Genomic DNA, 12,411 nt, shown 5'->3' with positions numbered 1-12,411 from the left:
GCTGCCGTGCCCAGCCCATTCTCCAGATCTCTCACCAATTGAAAACGCTTGGTCAATGGTGGCCGAGCAACTGGCTCGTCACAATACGCCAGCCACTACTCTTGATGAACTGTGGTATCGTGTTGCAGCTGCATGGGCAGCTGTACTTGTACACGCCATCCAAGTTCTGTTTGACTCAATGCCCAGGCGTATCAAGGCCGTTATTACGGCCAGGGGTGGTTGTTTTGGGTCCTGATTTCTCAGGATCTGTGCACCCAAATTGCGTGAAAATGTAATCACATGTCAGTTCTAGTATAATATGAACACTCGTTTATCATCTGCATTTCTTCTTGGTGTAGCAATTTTAATGGCCAGTATTGTATATAGCATCCTCACATGAGGATGGTGCACAAGTTCGTAGAGTTTGCCATAAATTGAATGCATAAAATAGATACACATGACAGAGACTTTAGTTCTCAATAACACATTCTCCTTCACCGTTTACAGTACCGCGACTGTAGAAATCACGTAGTTTTGAGGCTGAGATCTCGTCGAGCCGTGTCTGAATTTTCATCCGGCACTGAAGTTATTTGAAGGTAGTTCAACAGAGAGCGGAAAAGGTGAAAACCTCAGGGCGCAAGATTAGGTGAATATGGTGGGTGCGGAATGACTTCCGAAGCCAACCCCTCTATAGCGTCATTTGTCAGTCTAGCAGAATGCGGGCAGGCGTTATCGTGGAGTAGCTTCACACGCAGTGTTCCTGGTCGTTCTTCTTGGATTGCGTCTGCAAGACATCTCAGTTGTTGATAATAAATGTCAATAATGTGGGTTACACCTCGGGGAAGAAATTCGTAGTACACCGAATCGTCGCTGTTCCGCCAGACGAACAACATTATTTTTTGAGGACGAGCGGGTTTTCGTACGGCCGCGCGAGATTAGCCGAGCGTTCTGGGGCGCTGCAGTCATGGACCTTGCGGCTGATCCCGGCGGAGGTTCGAGTCCTACCTCGGCCATGGGTGTATGTGTTTGTCCTTAGGGTAATTTAGGTTCAGTAGTGTGTAACCTTAGGGACTCATGACCTTAGCAGTTAAGTCTCATAGGATTTCACACACAGTTTTCTTCGTACGAGAAGTAGCTGCTTTTTTCGGTCTCAGCCATTCCATTCTCTTCTTTATGTTAGCATGAAGACACCATTTATCGTCACTACTAACGATGCAGGATAGCAATGGTCAGGAGGCAATTGCAGACGAGCAAGCAGAGATGCATATACGGCCACCCGAAGACTTTCATTACTTCGGCTTAGAGCATGCGGTATCCATACGCACGTTTTTTGAACCTTCCCCACTGCATGAAAATGTCGCACGACGGTGGAATGATCGCGGTTCATCAATCTGACATTTATCGAGTACAATGACGTGGATAATTGTGCATTAATGCGTTTAAACGATGTCACTCAAATCCCTAAGGTCTTCCTCAAGTGGAGAGTCGCTAATGCCCAAACGATTTTAAAAATGAGAAAACCATAGTCTTGCCTTACTCTATCTGATGGCATTATCCTCAAACACGAAGCCAGTGTTTCTGTCTATCTCCGCTGCTGTCACTCCTGTACTGAAGTCAAACGGATGAGTATGTCGGAAATGCCCTGATGTCTCCACATGGCACCAGATATTGTAGCGTCCACAGCTCCACTCAGTAACTCCAAATATCACAGTGACTGTATGTAAACTCAAATAGCAACAGTGAAATACAAATAAAAATGACAATCGATAAATAAACCAATAGCAACCGGAATACCAACGTGAAAAACAAAAAGATAAAAAGTAAAAAAAAATCCTTCGTTTTTGATTTATAAGTGAAAGAACATATTACACGATTCTCAAGTCAGAAACTCGTAGCAAATCTTCAAAATGTTCCCCACTCGTTTCTACACACACGTGCACACTCACAACAAATGTGGGTGAATGAGTACCCAAAGATATGATTCAGAGTAAACGCGTGCAGCAGTTTGAAATGAATCAGTGAGGTGGAATTGTCGGTGTTTTTATTCGCGCTCCGCGGGCCGCTGTTGCAGAGCGGTTCTAGGCGCTTCAGTCCGGAACCGCGCTGCTGCTACGGTCGCACTTTCGAACCCTGCATCGGGCATGGATGTGTGTGATGTCCGTAGGTTAGTTAGGTTTAAGTAGTTCTAAGTTCTAGGGGACTGATGATCTCGGATGTTGTCCCTTAGTGCTTACAGCCATTTCAACCGCATTTTATTCTCGCTACGTCAGCAGTCGCACCGTTCATTTGTCAACAGACACCAAGGATTTCACTGCTTAGAGGTAACGGCGTGATACAGTTGCTTGCCGGCGGCGTCCAGTAACGAAAGTATCGAGTAATGAACATCTTGTAATGGGCATATGCAGTGACAATACCGAAAACAAACGATGCGAACATCATAACCTTTACAGTCCTAGTAGCACATTAACGTAACTTAATATCATGATGATTTAACGTACATATGATAAACGGACTAAATTTTAATCTTTGACAGTACGTGCTATGTGACTGTTGGCAAGGACTTGGTTTGACCTAACAAATGTTGTGGAATAAATACAAAATCGGTTTATCTGTTTCAGTAATTACCATAGAAACCTACACAGCGTTCGGAAATCCCCGTTGCAAACTTCTATGACATGTAGAAGGCAGTGACTACACAACAATCTGAAAGTATTCTGAATAAGAACCACCATATACAGGGTGAGTCACCTAACGTTACCGCTGGATATATTTCGTAAACCACTTCAGATACTGACGAACCGATTCCACAGACCGAACGTGAGGAGAGGGGCTACTGTAATTGTTTAATACAAACCATACAAAAATGCACGGAAGTATGTTTTTTAACACAAACCTACGTTTTTTTAAATGGAACCACGTTAGTTTTGTTAGCACATCTGAACATATAAACAAATACGTAATCAGTGTCGTTTGTTGCATTGTAAAATGTTAATTACATTCGGAGATATTGTAACCTAAAGTTGACGCTTGAAACCTCCGACGTTCAGTTGCGTGTTGTAACAAACACGGGCCACGGTCGGCGAGCAGCATCTGCAGGGAGATGTTTACGATGACGACCGTGTTTACGAGTGTGGCTGTAGAGCACTGTTGTGGTTTGGTCTAGCTGTCGCAGTGGCCGCATGTAGCGCTTGCTGCTATTGTTATTCTGCATTCGTCTCCGCACGCAGACCAACTGTAGTACAGCGTGTTACCAGACGTCTGTGATAGTGTAGTGTTGTAGGAACTGTGACCATGGTGTATTCGAACTCTGAAAAGGCGGAGATGATATTCATCTATGGCGAGTGTCGACGATATGCAGCTGATGCCTGCAGGGTGTATGCAGAACGGTACCCAGACAGAGAGCATCCAACGTGCCGCACATTGCAAAACATCTACCGCCAACGATATGCAACAGGTATGGTCGTAGCACGCAAACGGGTCCGTAACTGGCCCGTCACAGGAGAAGCGGGTGCAGTTGGTGTGTTAGCTGCTGTTGCCATGAACCCACACATGAGTACACGGGACATTGCGAGAGCCGGTGGACTGAGTCAAAGTAGTGTCATGCGCATACTGCATCGGCACCGCTTTCACCCGTTTCATGTGTCGCTACATCAGCAATTACATGGTGATGACTTTAATCATCGAGAGCAATTCTGTCAATGGGCATTAACAGAGAATGCGTTGCTGTTCTACCTGTTTACCGATGAAGGGTTTCACAAACCACGGGGCAGTGAATCAACGGAACACGCATTACTGGTCCGTGGACAATCCTCGCTGGCTCAGGCAGGCAGAGCGACAGCGACCGTGGACTGTAAATGTATGGTGCGGAATCATTGGCGACCACCTCGTTGGTCCTCACTTCATTGCAGGGGCCCAAACAGCTGCAACATACATCGCGTTTCTACAGAATGATCTGCCAACGTTGCTCGAAAATGTCCCACTGGAAACACGTCGACGTATGTGGTATCAGCATGATGGTGCACCTGCACATTCCGCAATTAACACTAGGCTGACCCTTGACAGGATGTTCGACGGGCGTTTCATAGGACGTGGAGGACGCATATATTGGCCAGCCCGTTCCCCTGATCTTACACCTCTGGACTTCTTTCTGTGGGGTACGTTAAAGGAGAATGTGTACCATGATGTGACTACAACCCCAGAGGATATGAAACAACGTATTGTGGCAGCCTGCGGCGACATTACACCAGATGTACTGCGGCGTGTACTACATTCATTACGCCAGAGATTGCAATTTTGTGCAGCAAATTATGGCCACCACATTGAACATCTATTGGCCTGACATGTCGTGACACACTCTATTCCACTCCGTAATTGAAAACGGAAACCACGTGTGTACGTGTACCTCACCCCTCATGGTAATGTACATGTGCGTCAGTGAAAAAGACCAATAAAAAGGTGTTAGCATGTGGACGTAATGTGCTGTTCCAGTCTCTTCTGTACCTAAGGTCCATCACCGTTCCCTTTGGATCCCTACGTAATTCGGTGCTCTCCGATACACACGATCTAACAGCGGAGGAGTGGTACTCAAGCGTCAACTTTAGGTTACAAAATCTCCGGATGTAATTAACATTTTACAATGCAACAAACGGCACTGATTACGTATTTGTTTATATGTTCAGATGTGCTAACAAAACTAACGGGGTTCCATTTAAAAAAACGTAGGTTTGTGTTAAAAAACATATTTCCGTGCATTTTTTTATGGTTTGTATTAACCAATTACAATAGCCCCTCTCCTCACGTTCGGTCTGTGGAATCGATTCGTCAGTATTTGATGTGGTTTACGAATATATCCAGCGGTAATGGAAGGTGACTCACCCAGGGTGGTTCAGTAATGATGTCACAAACTTTCTAGGGTGATGGAGAAAGATAAATGTATCAATCGGAGGTAAAGGTCGCTCTACCAGAAACGAAAGAGTCGAAAGTACCTCTGACAGAGGAATACAAGTATCGACACTGTTGTTGCTACGAGGCGGTAGTATAGGCCAAAACAAGGAAAAAATGTCCAGTAAACACAGGATCTAAAATGCATACCTGAGGAGATATGGGCACCTGTTCATCTTCCCTACTGTGAAACACATCTCCTTTATTCAACAAGTACTCATAGCCCTTCAGTATACATTTTAGACACTGTGTTTACTAGACACTTTTTCTTTTCAGTCCATATTACCACCTCTGAGAACTGCCTACCTTACAAGCTTAGCAAAACCAGTACCAATTTCTCGACATGCGTTCCTGTTCAAAATATTATGTACTCACTCCCATCTAAAAGTCCTAGAAGTTTGTAACGGGAATTTCCGAACGCCCTTTACAACTTGTGGTGTCACCGCCAGACACCACACTTGCTAAGGGTTGCCTTTTAAATCGGCCGCGGTCCGCTAGTATACGACGGACCCGCGTGTCGCCATTGTCAGTAATTGCAGACCGAGCGCCGCCACACAGCAGGTCTAGAGAGACGTACTAGCACTCGCCCAGTTGTACAGCCGATGTTCATAGCAATGGTTCACTGACAAATACGCTCTCATTTGCCGAGACGATAGTTAGCATAGCCTTCAGCTACATTTGCTACGACCTAGCAAGGCGCCGCATTCAATTGATAATTAATATTATGAAGCATGTACCGTAACGAGAGATGTTCTACAATTGTGGATTAAAGTTAAGTATTACATCATCTACGTACTTTATTTGCAATTCTCAAGATATTGTCCTGTTCCAGACCTCACGCCAGTCAGCGTGTAATTAAACGCGTGCATTTCGGCCTCCTCTAGAAAAACAGTGTTGGCTCTTCTGCCAACACTACACAACTTATTTACGGTATCAAGAATATTGCAGGCTATATTGCATTAAAATGTGGCCATGACCAGCCTCTATGTTATTAGCGAGTGGAAAGTAAGTTACGAGGTCCACCTGTAGCAGGTTAACACTTCGGAAACCATGCACTTGGAGGAATATTGGGCCTAGGAAAACGGACATTTCTGCCGTTACTTAAAGCGTTGCTGGCTCGCGTGTAATTGATGAATCTTAAAGAGTAATACATATTAAAAAGGGGCCAAGCTTCAACATTTACTTTTCGTATTTACTTTAGTTCTTCGATAGGTCACAATGAAAGAAGGTATAATTATTTTCCCAAGACGAAAATGGGAAGCGCGTTACTTAGCAAATTTTGTTGGCCGCTGTGGCCAAGCGCTTCGAGGTGCTTCAGTCTGGAACCACGCTGCTGCTACGGTCGCAGATTCGAATCCTGCCTCGGGCATGGATGTGTGTGATGTCCTTAGGTTAGTTAGGTTTACGTAGTTCTAACTCTAGGGAACTGATGACCTCAGATGTTAAGTCCCATAGTGCTTAGAGCCATTTTACTGAGAAAATTTCTTCCACTTGAGCTTCCAAAATTACTTGCTCACTCAACAAATATCAGGTATTTGTCGCAGAATTACAGAGACCTGCGGAACCTGTCGAGTACACGTAAAAAATTAAGTCAGTGATCATATTGGCTCAGACATAACGATAGTAGCTATTAGTTTCACTGTTTCTTTCGAAATTATTAAAGAAAGGACAAAACAAGGCAGCACCAGTCAAGAGGCGGGTTGTGAGAATTCTGAACATTGTTGTAATATGAAATGAGTACAGTTTTAGAGCGGCTGGTGGCTCGCTCGTCGAGAAAATCGCAGCCCGACCTCTACTCGGGCACGGTCTTTGTAACAGAGTCGCGGCTCGATCCGTGCTCGGGATTGGTCTTCAAAGTGTTAAGTACAATACAAGCCTGCCGTCAGAGCTCCGGCGTACCGAACGGATTAAACTGATTTACAAACTTGTAACATCCCCAGATGAGGATGCGAATAAGAGACTTGTGGAAGCGAACATTAGTCTTATCCGTGAAAACCTTTATTCATACGCCTTGATGAGATCCAATAAAGCGTCACGATTTTAGAGTAGTTGTTCTGACGTATGTGATGCCAGTGGTGGAGTGCAACTGTAGACCATGCCAGAGTAGCTCACGGAGCCACCGCAGAGCGTGGGTGATACGTGTCGCCGCGCACGTGGCGTCCGTCAGCTATCAGGCCAGCAGCGATAAGACTGCCCCGCCCTATCGCGGCGTGCGACACGCGCTGCAACAGGTGGCCGAGGCGCTGCACCGGCGCTCCTCACTCGCGTCACAGCAGAGCGATGCAGCACTGCTCCATCACGAACTGCAACTGCAGGGGCGTGGCAGGAAGAAAGCGGCTGAGTGGTGCATTCTCCACACACAGAGGGGCACGGCCAGAGTGCTCTCTGTCTCCCCCACGACTCATTCTACAGCCATATCCTTCCTGGTCAACCGGCAGTACTGGGGTAAACAACACTGTAGGCCCTGTTTGTGTTTCTCAGTCTGCCTAGAGCAATTTATACGATCGAAAAACTATCACTGTCGTTATACCTGTCACGTCTGCTGCATGCTATTCATAACTAACACTGGCTAAGTCCTTCACCATAGCTGAACTAACATAAAAAACTACGCTAAATGTTCTACACCCAAAAACAAATACAGACTCTGCAAAAAAGATGTTACTGACCGGTACGTCAAATTGTTATATTACATCTCGCTGCTGTTCATCGCCCCTTACCTTCGTAAGTGCGTATCGTTATACTCGATCCAGTCACAGAGCTGTGACTTATAATTTTATATATATAAATTTTCGGTGCCTACAGTGTCACGTCTTTCAGTGTCACACAAATTTTTATTTTTAAAGGGGGTCACTTAAGACTATTTCCATGGGTTCACCCGTCAAATTTCTCCCTCATATCACAAAATTGTCGTCTGATGTAGTACAAACTGAAAAAATAAATTCCTTTTGAAGCACAGTTTCGTATATAATTTCTATTCAAAACCTTAGACTTGTGTCACAGAACAAATCCTACATCGAGAATACTTCACACAAGTTTAAGGGATGAGATGCTTCCGATAATTATTACAGTATTTAAAGAACATCAAAATATAAACAGGCTGAAATGAACAAACAGTACATGAGACAATGTTAATCAATTCAACTGTAAAAAGCTAAGGAGCATATTATTAGGAAAATTGAGAAATATGCAAAAGTGAAATGCCAAAATGAGCACTTCTCAATTGGGAGTAAATCAAAACAATCAGAATGGCTGAAAGAGAGCACAATAACATGAGCCATAAACGAACAAGAGCTAAGCAACTAAGCAAATAAGAGAATAGGCAAAAATGAGGTGCCAACAAAATGAGAGTTGGCCGAACTCCGTCGGCACTTATATACGGTTGCGCTCGTGGTGGCACCTCGCGGCCCGTACGCAACACGCGCGCCTGCGACCGCAATGCACTCTTAGCGCTCGCGGTGGCGTCTAGCGGCCGTACGCAAGTTGTGCGGTTGCTGTCGCAGGTCGACCCTTAATCTATGATGTTACAGAGCGTAGGTGGCAGCACTAGCAGTGGAGGGCATACAAAACGTGTCGGGGGCGCGCGGAAAACAGTGAAGTCGTTGTCGTAATGTGGGAACAAAGCGATTTACCTAATGTCCAAAAGGGCATGATCGTTGTCTTTCAGAGCGAGGATGGAAGCATTTCCGAAACGTCTAAGTTGACAAACCGTTCGCATGTCGACGTTATTACAATACGCCGTGCACGGCAAAATGGCGGTCTCCAAAACTTTTCACATGAATCACGTTTTATGTACCGTCGGACAGATACCTGTTGGCGTGTACGGAAGGTCCAGGCGGCAAGAAGGAGCCTTACGGTCTGGGGTATGTTTTCGTGGCCTTCCCTGGGTGATCTCTTTAGTCTGGAAGCTACAATGTATCAGCGATAAAAGTATGCATCTATCCTTGGGAACCATGTCCACCCCTACATGCAGTTTGTTTTTTCCTCGGCAGAATGGCGTCTACCAATAGAACAGATGCAACGTGTTACACAGCTCCCAATGTACGTGCGTGGCTCGAAGGGCACCAGGATGCGGCTACCGTTCTACACTGGCCAGCAAAATCCCTGGATTGAAACCCATTTGAGAATCTGTGGGACCAACTCGATCGGGCTGCTCGCGCCATGGAAACCTGATGCAGCTGGACATGACACGGGAGCCGGCGTGACTTCACATCCCTGTAGGTACCTTCCAGAACTTCACTGCTCTGTTCTTGCACATCCGCGTTGTAAAAGGTGATTATTCAGCCTTCTGACACATAGTCTAGTCACATTAACGTGACTGGACCGTGTAGTTGTGTAGCCCCCCCCCCCCCCCGCCGGGAGCTGATTGGTCAGCGCGACAGAATGTCAATCCTAAGGGCCCGGGTTCGATTCCCGGCTGGGTCGGAGATTTTTCTCCGCTCAGGGACTGGGTGTTGTGTTGTCATAATCATCATCATTTCATCCCCATCGACGAGCAAGTCGCCGAAGTGGTGTCAAACCGAAGGACTTGCACCCGGCGAAGAGTCTACCCGACGGGAGGCCCTAGTCACACTACAATCACTGTGATCTTTAGTCTGATCTGATGTATGCTAGTCTATCCTCTGCAAGTCTCATCAGCTCTGTGTAACTACTGAAATCTGCATCCACTTGAATTTTCTTACAACGGTCAAGATTTGGTCTCCCTCTACAGTTTTTACTTGCGCACATCCTCAACTTAACAAAACTGATTATACCTTGATGTTTGGGGATGTTTCCTATCGACCAGCCCCTTCTGTTTGTCAAATTGTGCCGTAAATTTGTTTCTGTCCATTTCGGTGCAGTACCTCTTTATTAGTTGTCTGATCTTCAGTATTCTTCTGTAGCAACACAGTCCAAAAGCTACTATTCTCTTCTTGTCGGTACTGTTAATCGTACTCGTTTCTCTTCTGTAGAGTGTTCAAATGGTTCAAATGGCTCTGAGCACAATGGGACTTAACATCTGAGGTCATCAGTCCCCTAGAACTTAGAACTACTTAAACGTAACTAACCTAAGGACGAGGCAGGATTCGAACTTGCAACCGTAGCAGTCGCGCGGTTCCGGACTGAAGTGCCTAGAACCGCTCGGCCACCGCGGCCGGCTCTGTAGAGTGTTATAGTCCAGACAAATATCACAAAAAAATTAATGAAAGAATCCTAACACGTAGGTTTGTATTACATTTAAAATTTTTCTCTTTTTCAGGAAAGCTTCTCCCGTTACGAGTCTGCATTTTATATTCTCCGTATTCGTGTCATCAATTAGTTTGCTTCTCAAACTGCAAAACTCCTCTACTACCTTCATTGTCTTATTTCACAATCTAATTCACTCATCGCCACCTGATTTAACTGGACTACATGCCATTACTCTTATTCATTTTTAGTTAACGTTCATCTTCCAACCTTTTTCCATGCACTACACCTTCCGTTCAACTGATCTTCCAAGTTCTTTGCTGTCTCTGACAGGATTACAATGAGACTGGCAAATATTTTCTTCCTTCTTCTCCCTCAGCTTTAATTCCGTTTCCAAGTTTCGTTGCCGTAGCAGCTTGTTCAGTATACGGATTAAGTAACATAGGCTACAACCTTGTGTCCCTGCCATTTCAACTACTGCCTCCTTTTTCCTTTTATTTCGGAAAGCATACAATCATCAGCAGTGAGCATCTTGATGAGAGAGGAATACCGCAGTAGTTGCGTATGAATCGTAAGAGTTTTTACGCGTGGCTGTAAAAGCTTGAGAGCCAGGAAAACCTTAAACGCTCCGGGCGCCCAATTACAGTATCGCCCTCGGAGTTACGATATCGTATTGATCCAGTTATTCAACGAGACAGTTGAGTTACAGTTGGACAAATTACTGAAAAATGTTCCCTCATTCAAACAAACTGAACAATCGTGAGGCTTGTGCGAGGTGAGAGCTTAACCTTCATGACGAAGAACAGAGATTTCGCAGTAGCACAAAGCACAAAAATCGTTTCAATTTCGAAGGTGATGCATTTTTTATAGGATTTTTACCTGCGATGAATGTTGAACGCATAGTTTTGAGCCAGAGACTAAGTGTCAAAGAATACAGTGGAAACATCCTGAATTGCTTGACCAGAAGAAATTCAAAATGTAACCATCATTTGTAGTGCCAAAGAATCGATTTTCTGTGATTTTTGGAGGAGCAAACAGCCTATGCTACACACGCACGACTGAGAAGAAAGTCAAGGTCGTACTGAAGAGGAAATTTTCAGGATGGCAGAGGAAAGATGTGCTTCTGCAAGACAAGGCTCGGACTCACGCGACACAGCTGAAGCTGGAAGCTACTGCCTAAGTGATTTGGAAGCTGCTGCCCCATCCTCCTTACAACCCAGACCTTGCCTCTTGGGATTTTTATCTACTTGGCCCGATGCATTGAGTGACATCACGTTAGACAACGAAGGGCAAAGAAAAAAGTACAAAACTTTCGACATGAAGGTAAAGAGTTCTTCTTCGAGGGGACAAAACGTCTCGTAAGAAAATGGGACAACTCCATAGAAGTCTGTTGTGATTGCCTGGAGAAACAGACAAAAAACTGTACTGATTTAATAAACAATTTTTTTATGTACAGCTACTTTTTTAATTATTGAATGACCTTTATACTCGTATAGAGTTCAGTTTCAGACAAGACACAATTCAAACGTATTATAAAAGAATTTTTGGTGGCCAACTCCTTCTATTCCATCCATGAGTTTCTCAACATGTGCAGCAGACCTTTTTAATGAAAATTTATTATACTTTAATTTTTGACAATACTTGGTTGTAACAGACAAGTAACTACCTACTGTGTGAATGATGGATGTACTGAAAGCAGACGTAAGTCTTAAGTCTGTAAATAGTGGAAGTTTAATTTAAAATCTTGTACATAATCTGACTGTTCTTAACTGAGGATCACTGAAATGAATAATTTACTTTAGTTTTTGCCAATTCTCGGTTGTAATAGCCAAGAAACTAGCAAATGTCTGAATGATGGATTTAATGAAAGCAGATGTAAGTATTAAACCTGTAAATATTAGAAGTTTAAATTTAATTCATGTACATAATTTTACTGTTTATTGACTGAGGATCATTAAAATTAATGAAACTCAAGTTTTTCTAATTACATTTTTGTAATGTGTTTATCTGACATGTTCCACACCCAGGAGGATTCCCTCTTTTATGGGTCTATGGAATGAATAATTAATCTAATCTAATCTAATATGTTCGCCGGCACGGTAGCTCAGCGTGTTCGGTCAGAGGGTTTAGCTACCATCCGTAATAAAAAAAACTGAGTAAAGGATCAACGAACAACCTGAACGAGTGTCATCGGACGTCCGCCACGAACAATGTAGAACAAAATGAGATAAAAAAAAATCTATGTAATGTACTATAGTGCAATGGCAGTTTACAAGCAGCTAAGAAACAACGCGGCTGTCTGTTACAAAAGGTGTTTCAACATGCACC

The sequence above is a fragment of the Schistocerca piceifrons genome, chromosome 5 (assembly GCF_021461385.2).
Source record: "Schistocerca piceifrons isolate TAMUIC-IGC-003096 chromosome 5, iqSchPice1.1, whole genome shotgun sequence".
NCBI lineage: Eukaryota > Metazoa > Arthropoda > Insecta > Orthoptera > Acrididae > Schistocerca > Schistocerca piceifrons.
Note: the sequence above shows the minus strand (reverse complement) of the source record.